Genomic DNA, 17,105 nt, shown 5'->3' with positions numbered 1-17,105 from the left:
TTTTAAAGGGTACTAAAATGCAAAAATCTCTGGATTTAATTCATTTGAGTGTGTGTGTATATTTATATTGCTTCACTGTCCCCTGAAAACTATGGCTGAGTTTACATTGCTCTTGCTAATTTTGAGATACAAAGAGTTAAAAAATGTAGTTGGTGAAAAGTGTCTATGTCTTCCATGTTTCACACTGTTTTATACTTTCTGCACTGTGTCAAATGTAACACTTCATCCATTTAATGTTTAATATATTGTAGTATGTTTCTTACCAACCTGAAAGACTTGTTTTGTGCGTGTGTCCTTCACCTGTGATAAACGCAGATATACTGTATATATATATATGTGTGTGTGTAAGGTGGTGGATCCCCAAAAAAGCAATTGGTGTTGTCAAGTGAAAGTATTTGGCATTATTATTTTTTTTTAATCAAAATATCATTGATTCTATGAGGCATATTTAAGAAATGTCTTGCGGACCTGATCCGACAGTGCGGATTAGGTCCGCAAGACATCGCTGAATGCAGAGAGCAATACGCTCTCCGCATTTAACATTGCACCAGCAGCTCACAAGATCTGCTGGTGCAACGCTGCCCCCTGCAGACTCGCGGCCAATGGGCCGCCAGGAGGGGGTGTCAATCAACGCGATTGTACTCGATCGGGTTGAATTGTTGCGATTCCTGTCCGCCTGCTCAGAGCATAACTGCTGTTTCTGGCGAGTCTGAAGACTCACCAGAAACACGGGCCGTCAAGCTCCTTTTGGCGCTTGATAGATAGGCCCCTATATTTGGACACATAAAATTGTAGTCATGTAGTAGTAAGATAAATATTTATGGCTAGATCCTTTGCATGCTACTATTCAGAGACAGGGCTACCGCTATTACACTTAAAGGGTCATAATAGTTGAAAAAATTTGTTAGATCATGTCATTTTACGACTATCCACCCTGTACCTCTGTGTGTTTAACCCCCGCTAAGTACTGCAGAGCACTGCTGGTCCTGAGCAGAAACCACCACTGATCCAGTCAGCAGCGCTAGTCGTACGACTCAGATGTATAACTACAGCTGCTGATTAGAACAGTAGCAGTTTCTACTCAGGAAGAGCAGTCGTACTGCTATTGTATGTTTAACCCCTTTGTGGGGTTAAACGCCCAGTAATGCAGGCTCAATTGTCTTAAAATGACATGTTCTAACTAATTAAAACATGCATTTTTTCAATTATTATGGCTCTTTAAACTGCAAGAATGTTCAGCAGCTCAAGCACTGCAGCAACTCCCAAGTAGCAGAGGTAGCTTACCTTCTATTGTAGCCACCATAACATAATAGCGGCAGCATCCTATAGTTATGAAAATATCTTTTCACAGTGACACCAAAATCTTCTTTAAATACTATCAGCCATTAGGCACCATACAATTCATTATAGATGAGCAAAAGTGATCCTTCGTATTGAGTTAACCCCTGACATCAATCTAACAGTGACCTCCCCCACCACAATAAAACCTAATAACGTACCTGGACTAGTGAAAAAACTTAATGGGTGATTCTACCCCCCTGTATGAATTCACTACAGCCATAATCATGTAAATACCTCCCCAAACAATCCTGCCTTCAGAATTTCTGAGCTAGAATGAAAGTCCCCTTAATCAGTCACTGCGTATCTGTAGCTCCGATGGTCTGAATCCCTTCTAAAAATCCCCTTCACCTGTAATCATCCTGTAATCTAAGTCCCCCCTATACAATGAGTGGACATTTGGGGTGATTAGATTGTAGGGAGTATATTGTGAGGGGATTATGCTTGGGGTTCTAAATTGAAAAGGAGTTAATTTGGTTGGTAATAATGCTGGCGACATAACAGACACAGATTGCAGCAGTAAATGGCTGGTTCATCAATTAAGTTCAGCAGAGGTAGGGTGTCATAGTAAGGGTTAATTGCAATAGGGAAATGGCTCTAATTATTGCATAGCAGTGATCCAGAAACTAAATTTGAGCTGCAAAAATAATGCTGCTATTATATTTTTTCATAGAAACTCCATATTAACATCAGGAAAATGATATTACATTTACTGCCTGTATTCTCTACATCACTCACAGTCACAGAGCTCACTCAACACAAGCAAGATTCAAAAAGCTACAGAAAACAGTACAAATCAGATATAATTAGACAAAAAGTCAAATAGTCACACAATAATTTACTTAATGAAAAAGTCTAAGTCCCTAAAGTTGCCCATAACGTATTTGCAAAAAGTAAATATAACACTCTACATATATATCATTGTATGAACATACAGGGCCAGATTACGAGTGGTGCGCTAACAGTTGCGCACAAGCGATATCGGGTTTATCGTTTGCATGTGTTGGAAGTAGCATGCGTATTACAAGTTGAAAGTAAACACGATCATTGAGCGCAATTGAATGTAACGCACAATCTCAGAGCTCTGGTTTACTGTTACGCTTGAATAAAAAGTGTCACAAAACATATCAAAAATACATTTAATAGTACAGTTATATTCATAATAACATTATCTTTAACCCCTTAATGACAACAGTACTTTTCCATTTTCTGTCCGTTTGTGACAAAGGCTATTTTTACATTTTTGCGGTGTTTGTGTTTAGCTGTAATTTTCCTCTTACTCATTTACTGTACCCACACATATTTTATACCGTTTTTCTCGCCATTAAATGGACTTTCTAAAGATAGCATTATTTTCATCATATATTATAATTTACTATAAAATTTTTTATAAAATATGAGGAAAAAATGGAAAAAAAAACCTTTTTCTAAATTTTAGCCCCAAAATCTGTTACACATCTGCAACCACCAAAAAACACCCATGCTAAATAGTTTCTAAATTTTGTCCTGAGTTTAGAAATACCCAATGTTTACATGTTCTTTGTTTTTTTTGCAAGTTATCGGGCCATAAATACAAGTAACACTTTGCTATTTCCAAACCACTTTTTTTCAAAATTAGCGCTAGTTACATTGGGACACTGATATCTTTCAGGAATCTCTGAATATCCCTTGACATGTATATTTCATGCCACCATTTCACCGCCAAATGCGATCACATACAAAAATTTTTTTTTTTCACAAACTTTTGGTTTCTCACTGAAATTGTTTACAAACAGCTTGTGCAATTATTGCATAAATGGTTGTAAATGCTTCTCTGGCATCCCCTTTGTTCAGAAATAGCAGACATATATTGCTTTGGGGTTGCTTTTTGGTAATTAGAAGGCCGCTAAATGCCACTGCGCATATATGTGTATTATGCCCAGCAGTGAAGGGGTTAATTAGGGAGCATGTAGGGAGCTTTTTGGGGTAATTTTAGCTTTAGAGTAGTGTAGTAAACAACCCAAAGTATTGATCTAGGCACATTTTGGTATATTTCATGCCACCATTTCACCGCCAAATACGTTCAAATAAAAAAAAACTTTACATTTTTCACAATTTTTGGTGTCTTACTGAAATTATTTACAAACAGCTTGTGCAATTATGGCACAAATGGTTGTAAATGCTTCTCTGGGATCCCCTTTGTTCAGAAATAGCAGACATATATGGCTTTGGCGTTGCTTTTTGGTAATTAGAAGGCCGCTAAATGCTGCTGCGCATCACACGTGTATTATGGCTAGCAGTAAAGTGGTAAATTAGGTAGCTTGTAGGGAGCTTGCAGGGTTAATTTTAGCTTTAGTGTAGAGATCAGCCTCCCACCTGAAACATCAGACCCCCTGATCCCTCCCAAACAGCTCTCTTCCCTCCCCCACCCCACAATTATTCCCGCCATCTTAAGTACTAGCAGAAAGTCTGCCAGTACTAAAATAAAAGGTATATTTGTTTTTTTTTGTTTTTGTTTATAGCATATTTACATATGCTGTTGTATAGAATCCCCCCTTAGCCCCCAACCTCACGGATCCCCCATCAAACAGTTCTCTAACCCTCCCCCGCTAGCTTAATGGGTGCCATCTTGGGTACTGGCAGCTGTCTGCCAGTACCCAGTTTAGTAAAAAAAAAAATATGCTTTTATTATTGTTTTACCTTTTTAGCCATTTTCTGTAGTGTAGTTTCCCCCCCCCTCCCAGAACCCTTTGATTGTTTATGAAATTAAAATCCCCCCCTTTTCTCCCAATTTTGTATTACATTTTTCTGTAGTGTAGCAGTTCCCACCCGCTCCCGCCCCGTGCACACGCCCACGTCCGTGCGCGCCCCCGGACACTGCCGCTTCCGATCCGGCCTCCGATCCCGCCCCCCTCCACATCACAGGCCCTTGGCAGGCCGCCCACCCGCTTCCCTGCCTTGCTCCCACCCACCAACGACGCTCCGGTGCAGAGAGGGCCACAGAGTGGCTCTCTCTGCATCGGAGGCTTGTAAAGGGGTATCGCAGAATGCCTCCATATCGAGGCATCACTGCAATACCCTCAGAGCTGCTGGAAGAGATCGCAATCGCTTCCAGCACTCTGTTAGACAACTGACGTACCAGGTGGGGTTAAAAAAAATATTGCAAAAAAAAAAAAACAACGTTATAAGGGCTCAAACATATGAGGGCTCAAGTGTTAGAAAATAAAAGGAGTGCAGAGGGATTTAACATAGAGATACATACAGATACAAGTCTAAATATGTATGTGTATATATATATATATATATATATGTGTGTACATGTGTATTTATGTGTTTATATGTGTATATATGTAATTACAGAGATATATATACATATAAACACATAAACACATACACACATATATATATATATATATATATATATATATATATATATATATATATATATATATATATATATATATATAGGAAAGACAAATCGTTACACACTAAATTAAAGTATTAACCCCCTAAACCTAACACCCCCTAACTTTAAAGATACAATATAACTAATTTTAAGTAAAAAAAAAACTTACCTGTGAAATAAAAAAAAAACTAAGCTTAAACTATAAATAAACCTAATATAACTATTTGAAAAAATTAAAATAAACGAAAAATAAAAACCTAAGTTACAAAATTAAAAAATCCTAACACTACGAAAAAATTAAAAAACCTAACATTCCAAAAAAATCCACTAAAATTACGTAAAATAAAATAAATCTTAGATTACAAGAAATAAACAAAATTATCCAAAATAATAAAAATTAAACCTAACCTTATACCCCTATAAAAACAAAAAAGCCACCCAAAATAAAAACACCCCCTAATCTAACAATTAACTACCAATAGCCCTTAAAATGACCTTTTGTAGCGTATTGCCATGAAGCAATCAGCTCTTTTACATAAAAAAATTACAAAGTACCCCCTAACAGTAAAACCCCCCACCCAACAAACCCCCCAAAATAAAAATGCCTAAGTCTAAAAAACCTAAGCTACCCATTGCCCCTAAAGGGGCATTTGTATGGGCATTGCCCTTAAAAGGGCAATCAGCTAGTGTCGGCGATGTCGGGGGCAGCGGATTAGGGGTATTTAGACTAGGGATTTATGTTAGGTTTAGGTTAGGTTTTTACATAACTTTCTTGTCCCCATAGACATCTATGGGGATTGCGTTATATCGATCACCATTACGCAATCGCAGGTGTTCATTTTTTTTCTAACTTTCTCTCCATCGATGTCTATTGGGCATTTGTATGGGCATTGCCCTTAAAAGGGCAATCAGCTAGTGTCGGTGATGTCGGGGGCAGCGGATTAGGGGTATTTAGACTAGGGATTTATGTTAGGTTTAGGTTAGGTTTTTACATAACTTTCTTGTCCCCATAGACATCTATGGGGATTGCGTTATATCGATCGCCATTACGCAATCGCAGGTGTTCATTTTTTTCTAACTTTCTCTCCATCGATGTCTATGGGGAAAAACGTGCACAAGCACGTCAAGTCAGGCCTTTGCTTTTGTGCGGTATGGAACTTAACGCACCATAACGCACAACACAAGATGTTTTTTATGTAACTTGTAATGGCAGTGCTATGGAAAGTGCGATACTGCTAAATATTTAGAGTTATTTACGCACTGGGTTTAGCGCACAACTTGTAATCTCGGTGTATATGTGTTCAACTAGCTTATTAAGAAAATTTCTCTAAAGCCCCTAGGGAAAAGGGGGGACATGAAACTATCCCCACAAATCCCCCTCAAGTAAACCTAAGTACTAAGAGGTGGGCAGTGCCTTATTCTAATGTATTCAACATTATAAAGAGAAAGAGAAAGAAAGGCAAGCATAAACTGGCACACTTATTAGGGGATAGTAAGCTAAATAAGTGCTGTGTGTGGATGGGTGGTTAAAACATAACTTTTAATAAATGTTGTATAGCCATAAAATAAAGATGGACTAAGCCATCAACAAAAAGTAAATGTAAAAAGTGTCAGCAATAGACACACTTGCTCCTCTTATTAACGATACAGTGATCAATCTGTATCGAAAATGGCTAACACTAGTAAGTAATGCTATTAAGTCTTACATAGGCACACCGAATAGTAATTATTAAGGTAACTGTTAACGTAGCTATGTACATAGGACTAAGCGGAGGATCAATAAGGAAAGGTAGAGAGCCTCACGGGGTTCTCAATAACAATTAAGTACCGCTAGACCAGTAACATATTACCAATATTATCTAAAGTGAGAATATGTGAGAACGATGCCATAAAGGCCAACAATTAAACTAATGTTTAGATGGATAAGCGGAGCAGTGGGTTTCGCAACTGGTTTTTCAGAGGTGCCGACCACTCCAAAACACGGTGTATTTAAAGGACCAGCGGCCAATCACAAGGTCGCATTCAAATCCATACGGTTATTCAGTCAATCAGCATGGTGTTTGCATCTATTGAAGTCCTAATAATGTGGAGGGACACCGCTTGAGTATCGTATTAGATGAGAGGGATGTGTGTTAGAGAGCCAATTACGATGAGGGGATCGAATAGGTATATCCCTCAATGGACTGTCAAAACATGAATTATCAATACCCGATCAGAGTTACGATCTAGTCTATTGCTTAGTATCAGTCATGGTCTTACTTTTAGATTAGCATATAAAATGAAGCAAATATAATGCCCATTGTGTTATATATTAAATAATGTAGATCGATCACTCCCAGACTCGTCATATCCAGATTGTGGCTTAGCTGTTCCCTTTATCTGTATCAAATAGACTACGGTAATTACAGACATAGAGTATGACATTTTTAGGTTATGTAACACATATTCACATGTTATAGCACGAAAATAACTGAGATTTAAAGAATAAAATTACAGTAACGTGAATGTGATTATCACTCTCTCATTGTAACATTATACCCCTTTAAGGGGCGGTTTCCTCAGGTGCATATAAATCACACTGGATACATCACACCAATGCTTGGTATTGATGTATCCAGCCTGGATTAACTTCCTGTGAGCTAATCCCTTTTGCACCTGTGAAGCTAGTTTCTCTCCTGTGGATTCTGGGGAAATTTGCCTGCTTCTCTCTCTCTCCCTGGATCCGGAGCCTGCTACTCTCTCCTGCTCTGTAGTGGACTTTCAGTTCCAGCTGACTACCGGGTGACGTCACTCCCACGAGCCACATCCACTGTGTCTCTCACACGCTGCTCTCAACCTCTGCTGCAGCGTCTCTGCCTTGTGCTCTCTCTCCCACAAGCAGTGGCGACTCTAGGAACAATATTTAGGGGGGGCATATAAGACACCACAGTCAAAACTGGGGGGGGCACTAATAATTTTCTCCACTAAATCATACCACTGAAAAAACTAAATAAATATATATAAATACGATTCCAAAATGCCATAGTAATGCGGTTTGCAAATAATACCTTTTTATTGTACTAACCTACTACTTAAAAGACAAGCTTTTGAGTTTTCCTTTCTTCCTCAGGTATTGCTTCAAGCCTGAGAAAGAGAGGAAAACTCTCAAAATCTTTTCTTTATAGTAAAGCAATTTCGGCAAACACTAGGGCACACAACCTATGACCCTGCAACATGCACAGTCCTGGGTGCTCAATCGCACTCTCAGGCAGCGGCACTGTCCCCAGAGTCACAGGCAGTTAACCCCAGACAAGTCTGGGTGCAAGGCCCATAGTGAAAATTACAAAATAAATTAATACAACCCACAAAACTGGAACTGGGTTTCTCCCATTTGGCCAGATGCAGTAACTAACTCTTCCAGTTTTGCTTTTAATCTTAGCTTATATACAGTATATATATATATACATATACACACATACATATCAGTATATAGTACAGCACTAAAGTATATATATTATGAATATCAGTATACAGTACAGCAGTAAATACCGTAAATATTTTAAATAAATAAGTGATTATTATAAACAAACTTAATAATTTTCCTACCTAACTAATACTATAGTTTATGGAAAAGAATATAATACTGTACAAAAATACCCTGGAAACTATAGTAGAGCAGTAGTTCTTACCAAAATCTCAGAGATTTATATACTGTATATATGTTGTGTATCAGTGTGACTGTGTAGTATACTCACACACAACATATACATACAGTATATAAATCTCAGAGATTTATATACTGTATATATGTTGTGTATCAGTGTGACTGTGTAGTATACTCACACACAACATATACATACAGTATATAAATCTCAGAGATTTATATACTGTATATATGTTGTGTATCAGTGTGACTGTGTAGTATACTCACACACAACATATACATACAGTATATAAATCTCAGAGATTTATATACTGTATATATGTTGTGTATCAGTGTGACTGTGTAGTATACTCACACACAACATATACATACAGTATATAAATCTCAGAGATTTTGGTAAGAACTATTGCTCTACTATAGTTTGGTATGTCCAAATAGCAAACATATCTATGTAAATTTACAAGAATAAATCAAAAGTAGTAATTTCCAAAACATATGCATCTGGCATAACATGTCATAGCGAAAAATACAATACAATGTCAGTTCTAACAAGAATTGAGGAAAAAATACATAACAAAACATTTTATAATCAGATATGAGCTTGAGCTGCAGCCTCTCTAAGGAGCAAGAGACAGCTATTTTTTTTACAGCAAAAGCAACTAAAAAAAATGTATATAAAGTTTATATTAAAACAATTGAGCTGCATTTCTCTTTAACAAGCTAAAACCATTCCTTACAGACAGACTGTTTGACTTACATATTTAGCAATAGGGAACAGATATTGTGAATATTTGTTTAAATGGTAGTTTTTCCTCATGCTGCAAAATAACCTCAACTTAGGAATCTGCAGCTTTTTAATTGTCATCCAAGTAAAACAACAGTCTTTTGGAGTGAGTTTCTCCCTTGTTCTCTGGGGTTGGGGCGGGCTTCCTAGATATATTTGCATTCTTGTTGAAGGTAAAGGGCTTTGGAGTTGGACATAGACAAAAGCAGACTTTCAACAATTAGTAGTCAGTATGTTAGCAACTTTGAAGAACTTTTGACAAATTAGGTTGTCCCCTTTAAAATAGTCTAGCGTGCTGCAAATCAGTGCTACTGTCCCTTTAACAGATGTCACATACCCATTATAGTAAAACACAAAGGTGCTCAGATCATTGCTGCCACATATCTTAGAGTATTTACACATGGCTGGAATAATAGTAGTGATTTCAGAGTACTAATTATTTATAATTAACCAGCTCTAGCAGCCTGATAAGCAGGGCCAGTGATAGGATTTTTGGCTACACAGTCAAATAGGCATTTTGCCATATATATATATATATATATATATATATATATATATATATATATATATATATATATATGAGAGATAGGGCCCCATTTACTACACAGTCCCCCTAACACATCCTTCCCTCCCCGAGCTCCAGGATACACACACATAGACACAAAGGCATACACACATAGACAATCACACACAAAGATATATACATACACACACACAGTATATATGCACGCACATACACAAATACACCCACACTACACATACATAAAGACACATACATACACAGACACAAATACAGAAACATACACACATAGACACAAAGGCATACACATATAGACAATCACACACACACATATACACAAATACATACAAACACATATGTACATGCACATTTACATCATATTCCATTTTATACTGCATAGGCATAAAGCACAATAAAAACACATGCTGGCACCTAAATTTGCACTAAAGTTTAGGTATGTAGTTTGTTAATCCTGCCTCTGCTCTGGAATGTAATCTTAACTAAAGGCACAGAGACTGTAAATAACAGTGATAGGACCCAGTCTTTACACTGAGTGCCCTGCTAAATGAAGCATGACTAAACTGATAAGACTGTTAATGACCTGAATACACGTTGTTTTAAAGTATGCAAAGAATATTAGTACTCACTGGGGACACACTTCATGGGTGGACCGCTCTGCACATAAATCAGTAATCACAGAGGAAGCAATAAATCAACAAGCTGCTCTCTCCCAGTGACCAGAGTGTCACTCTTTGATCTCAGATGGCTGGAGGACCAGGACCAAATAAAATTAGAGCAACGGACCAGTGTGGGGAACGTTAATTGGGGGAGGCAGGCAACTGCTACTAAGGTGTTATCAGTTTAGCTAGGACTGAGCTGTATGTCTGATCTGCCACTGTTAACTACACATTATACAGCTGGTCTGCAACTCTACTCCCCCCACTGTCCCACACATCTTGTAAGTACCAGAGAGTCCCTAAGATAACAAATGGTGACAAAAAAAACTGTTCTGTTTTTTTTCAGATACAAACACCACCAGGATCTGGTAATTAAACCGGGTACTTTGATCCTGTGCAGCACGGAGTCCTTTACTGATGTGTTCATTTCTGCATGTGGACTTGGTGCTGCACAGAATTAAAGCACATCCTTTAATTACCAGGTACTTGCAATATCTGTATCTGCATTGGGACATGATATGAATTTGAGGCATGTTTGAATGTGCCAGTAGCAACTTACCTCTTTGTGTCACTGATCGCTTTTAGCTTTTATCCACCGGTCCTGACACAAGTCGCTAGCACACAATGATGTTTCTCTTCTTGGCAGAGTCACTCACACAGACTGGAGTTTCACTGTCTACACTCTGCAGCATGCTTTCACACGTGGCCGCCGCGCTCCAGCTTCCTTCCTACTGCATTCCATTGCATGTGCTCAGTGCTGTGCTGAAGAGAGCTAAGGGTCTGTCAGCCCCGCCTTCCCAGAATCCCCACTAACAGTCATGAATAGAAGCATTTTCAATGCAGTGGGATTGGCTGGGTGGCTCAGGGGCGGGCCCAGTTGATCAATACTCTGGCAGCGGTGCAGCACAATTGGGCTTTGCTTTACATAATGTCATGTGACATCAGTAACGGTCCGGTACCATATTACATTAAAAAATCAGAAGACAGCAGAAACATTTTATTAATACACTGTAACAGACTATTAGGACACTTGCCCATAAATTCTGTACATGTCATATGACTTTAGCAGTCGGCACGGTACTGTTAGGACAAAAAAAAAAAACACTTTAAACTTAATTTGTTTAATTGGGGGGGGCAAGCGGGGGGGCAAAAAAAATTTTCAGGGGGGCAATTGCCCCCCCTTGCCCCCCTGTAGTGACGCCTATGCCCACAAGCCTCATCAGCTGTGTCTCACACACCCTGCTTCCAGCAGCTGCTGCAGCGTCTCTGCTTAGTGCTCTCTCTCCCAAGCAAAGGATTGTGCCTCTCTGACTGTGAGCTTTTTCTTCAATATTCCTCTGCTTGTTACTTAAATCTCGGTAAGCTGAGTATTTATTTTTTCTAGTTCATATTTTCTAAGCTTTAGCTGCTTATTTTGTTTATTCATTGCAATGAAGGTATTTGTTATTTTTAAAGTCATGTCTGACTAAATTTGAACTACCATATGTTGCCAGGGGTAAATAGTTCTACATATTTTCATGACAACTGACTAGTGTATTAAAATCATAATAAAATATATGTAAAACCCTAAGCCATGAGTTATTACATATATTTAAAAATGAAACACTCACTCAAGTTTTTATTTGGTAACCATACTTTTAATATATTGGAAAATCTATTCATGAATTATGCTCACAATAGACTTGTTGAAAGCAGTGTTAATAATGAACTTTCACACACCTGTTACAGAATACCAAGCCAAACTTATCCAGCTGACTTAACTACGATGATGAAACCAGGTGACATAAACGCTCACTTCCAGGAATTATCCAACAAAGTTGACCTTTTTAGTCAGGGACTTAGAGAACTTCAGGTAGAAAACCTGACACTTAGGAATATTATTAAAGAAGGGTTAAGTGCAACTAAACCCCCTGACACTAACACTCCTGACCCCCCAATTCCACCTCCTGAAAAATTCTCTGGGGATAGGAAATCATTTAGATAGTTTCATAATGCCTGTAAATTATTTCTCACACTTAAGCCAAAAACATTTCCTAATGACCGTATAAAAGTACTAACGGTCATTTCTTTCCTAAGAGGTGAGCCCAGACAATGGGCAGATTTATTCTTAGAAAATAACGACCCTATTCTAAATTCAATTGATGATTTCTTCAAGGCCATGTCAGATTTATATGAGGACCCCAACAGGCAACTCACAGCAGATTTTAAGTTGCGTAACTTAAAGCAACATAAGAGGCCTGTTGAGGAATATATCTCTGAATTTAAGATTTGGCAAAGGGATTCCCAATGGAATCAGGTTTCCCTAAAAAATCAATTTAGAATAGGGTTGTCTGAAAATATTAAGGATGAGCTTGCTAGACTAGATCTCCCAGAAACACTTGACTCACTTATGTCTTTAACTATAAAAATAGACAGAAGAATTAGGGAAAGGAAACAGGAAATATATTCCCCAGACTCCTATACCAAGGTTACCACCCCTAAAGCTTATACACCCTCTCATAAGAGTCAGGATGAAGCCATGGAGATAGGGTTCATTAGAGGACCCCTGTCCCCTGAGGAAAAGTCACGCAGAAAAGAACTAGGACTCTGCCTCTATTGTGCCGCAAAGGAGCATTCTGTTTCTGACTGTCCTTCTTTAAAGATACAAAGATCAGGTAAGACAAATTTTACCTCAGATCATTTACTATCTTTAACAGTACAAAATCCTGCATATTTCATTATTACTATCTCTTTACAGTGGGGACAAAACCGACACAGTCTTAAGGCCGTTTTGGATTCGGGAGCCTACGCTAGTTATATAGATATAAAAGTTGTACAAGAAAATAAAATACCCATTATTGCAAAGAAAAAACCTGTTTCTGTACAATTAATAGATGGAAGACAGTTAGAGTCAGGACCCATCACACACCAAACAATTCCCTTATTAGTCACTACTCATGACATACACCAAGAGTTCATTTCTTTTGACGTTATTCCTTCACCCATTTTTCCTGTTGTATTAGGTCTACACTGGTTGAATAAACATCAGCCCCTCGTACATTGGTCAGAAAAAACACTTGAATTTAATTCACAATATTGTACCACCACATGTTACCCTATACAACCTCTTCTATCTGTCTTGGAAACTAACATCCCTCCTGTTTATTCAGATTTAAAACAAGTATTTGACAAACAGGAGGCAGAAACCTTGCCACCCCATCGGGAGTATGATTGCCCCATAGATCTAATCCCTGGGTCAAAAGTTCCATATGGACACATATTCCCACTTTCTAAACCTGAGCTTGATACGTTAAAAGAATATATCAATGAGAATCTCAGGAAGGGGTTCATTAGACCCTCCACCTCCCCTGCAGGGGCAGGAATATTTTTCGTAACCAATAAAGATAAAACCATACGGCCAATCGTTGACTACCGCGAATTGAATAAAATAACAAAAAAAGATCGTTATCCTCTTCCACTCATCCCTGAATTAATCGAAAGATTACATGGCTCATCCATTTACACTAAGCTTGATCTAAGAGGAGCTTATAATTTAATAAGAGTGCGTTCTGGGGATGAGTGGTTGACTGCTTTCCGTACTAGGTACGGGTTATATGAATATACCGTAATGCCCTTTGGATTGTGCAATGCACCCGCCACATTCCAGAGGTTCATCAACGATGTGTTCCGTGATCTCCTTGACACTTTTCTAGTTATCTACTTGGATGACATCCTTATATTTTCAGATAATGAAAAAGAACATATAAAACATGTTAGGATAGTCCTCTCAAGACTGTTAGCTCATCACCTGTATGTGAAACCTGAAAAGTGTACCTTTCATTCCCCTGAAATCACTTTCCTTGGGTATCATATATCATCTAAAGGGATATATATGGAGAAAACAAAGATCCAAACCATTCTTGATTGGCCTATACCAAAAACCAGAAAACATATACAAAAGTTTTTGGGATTTTCTAACTTCTATAGAAAATTTATTAAAAACTTTTCAGCAATAGTTAAACCCCTAACTAACTTGACAAAAGCCAATGTTCCTTTTGAATGGAACAAAGACGCAAATCACTCCTTCAATATTCTAAAAAATTCCTTTACTACAGCACCTATTCTAGCATACCCTGATCCACAAAAACAGTACATACTAGAGGTTGATGCCTCATTCTACGCTATAGGAGCTGTATTGTCCCAAAAGAATCCCAAAACAAATAGGACACACCCTGTAGCATATTATTCAAGAGTGTTAACAACCTCTGAAATAAATTACCATATCGGTGAAAAAGAGCTCTTGGCTGTTAAAAGCTCTCTTGAAACTTGGAGACACCTTTTAGAAGGTACAATAAAGCCTATAATTATTTTCACTGATCATCGCAACTTAGAGTACCTAAAAACATCTCGCACGTTAACATCTAGACAAGTGAGGTGGAGTTTATTTTTTTCAAGATTTAATTACATCATAACCTATAGATCGGCTTTGAAGAATACCAAGGCCAACATACTTTCTAGGCTTCCTTCTCCTCCTCCTAAGATTCAGATGTGTAAACCCCTAGTTCCATTAGATAACATAGTGGGGACTTTAGCCATATCAACCACTGAATTAAAAGAGAAGCGACTAACTGATACTACTAAAGTGCTATACAACTTAACACAAGGAGAGAATGGGTTATACTACCATGACACAAAACTCTATGTACCCCCTTCACTAAGGGAACAAGTTCTCTCCTCTTGTCATGAATCTCCCCTTTCAGGTCACCCTGGTATGAACAAAACTTATGACTTAGTTACAAGATCCTACTGGTGGCCCCACATAAACACAGAAATAAGAAACTACATTAAATCATGTTCAGTTTGCACAACCTGTAAAACAGATAGGAATAAACCCACAGGGTTTCTTCTCTCCCTACCAGTTCCAGACAGACCGTGGAAAGACATTGCTATAGATTATATTGTTGATCTACCTGTATCTGAAAAGAATAACACAATAATCGTTATCGTTGATCTCTTCACTAAAATGGCACACTTTGTGCCTTATTATAAGTTACCAACCGCCCTGGAAACTGTAAATATCCTTATAAAACATGTCATCTGCCTACACGGCTTACCGAACACTATAACATCTGACAGAGGTTCACAATTTACCTCTAAGGTTTGGAAACAATTATGTTCATCCCTTAACATTGAACAACAGCTTTCTACCGCATTCCATCCCCAAACCAATGGACAAACGGAGCGTACAAACCATTGGTTGGAGGAATATATAAGATGTTACACCAACCAACAACAAAACAACTGGACAAAATTACTTCCCCTAGCAGAATTCGCACATAATAATACTTACCATTCAACGATAAAAGCTACTCCTTTCTTTGCTAATTATGGCTACCATCCGAGCTTTCACCTACACCCCGAAGTCACCACTGACTGCCCAGTCATTGATGATCTTACTAACACTATGCTTGAAACATTCTCTCAACTTTATGACACTATAAAAATTGCCCAACAGAGGCAGAAGAAATACTACGACCTCAGGCATCGTCCTTCTCCTTCATATGTTCTTGGAGATCTTGTTTGGCTCTCTACGAGGAACTTACGGATCTCTGTGCCCAGCAAGAAGTTTCATAAACTTTTTATTGGTCCTTTCCCCATCATTAAAATAGTAAATGAGAATGCTGTTACTCTCCAATTGCCCCCCTCTCTTAAAGTACACCCCACGTTTCACGTCTCACTCCTCAAACCCTACAGTTCACTTCGGAATCCTTTGGACCCTTCTGTTCCTGTGTTGCCTATAGCTCCGGATGTGGAATATGAGGTTGCTGCCATCCTTGACTCCAGGAAGGTTTCTGGTCGTCTTCAGTACCTGGTGCATTGGAAGGGGTACCCTTCTGAGGAGGATTCTTGGGAACCTTCTGTTAATCTCTCCGCTCCCAGGTTGGTCTCTCTTTTCCACAGAAGATTCCCGGATCGTCCCAGACCTTGACCCATGGAGTGGTTGCTCTTAAGGGGGGGGTCCTGTAACATTATACCCCTTTAAGAGGCGGTTTCCTCAGGTGCATATAAATCACACTGGATACATCACACCAATGCTTGGTATTGATGTATCCAGCCTGGATTAACTTCCTGTGAGCTAATCCCTTTTGCACCTGTGAAGCTAGTTTCTCTCCTGTGGATTCTGGGGAAATTTGCCTGCTTCTCTCTCTCTCCCTGGATCCGGAGCCTGCTACTCTCTCCTGCTCTGTAGTGGACTTTCAGTTCCAGCTGACTACCGGTGACGTCACTCCCACGAGCCACATCCACTGTGTCTCTCACACGCTGCTCTCAACCTCTGCTGCAGCGTCTCTGCCTTGTGCTCTCTCTCCCACAAGCCTCATCAGCTGTGTCTCACACACCCTGCTTCCAGCAGCTGCTGCAGCGTCTCTGCTTAGTGCTCTCTCTCCCAAGCAAAGGATTGTGCCTCTCTGACTGTGAGCTTTTTCTTCAATATTCCTCTGCTTGTTACTTAAATCTCGGTAAGCTGAGTATTTATTTTTTCCAGTTCACATTTTCTAAGCTTTAGCTGCTTATTTTGTTTATTCATTGCAATGAAGGTATTTGTTATTTTTAAAGTCATGTCTGACTAAATTTGAACTACCATATGTTGCCAGGGGTAAATAGTTCTACATATTTTCATGACAACTGACTAGTATATTAAAATCATAATAAAATATATGTAAAACCCTAAGCCATGAGTTATTACATATATTTAAAAATGAAACACTCACTCAAGTTTT

Source organism: Bombina bombina, chromosome 2 (assembly GCF_027579735.1).
Source record: "Bombina bombina isolate aBomBom1 chromosome 2, aBomBom1.pri, whole genome shotgun sequence".
Lineage (NCBI taxonomy): Eukaryota > Metazoa > Chordata > Amphibia > Anura > Bombinatoridae > Bombina > Bombina bombina.
Note: the sequence above shows the minus strand (reverse complement) of the source record.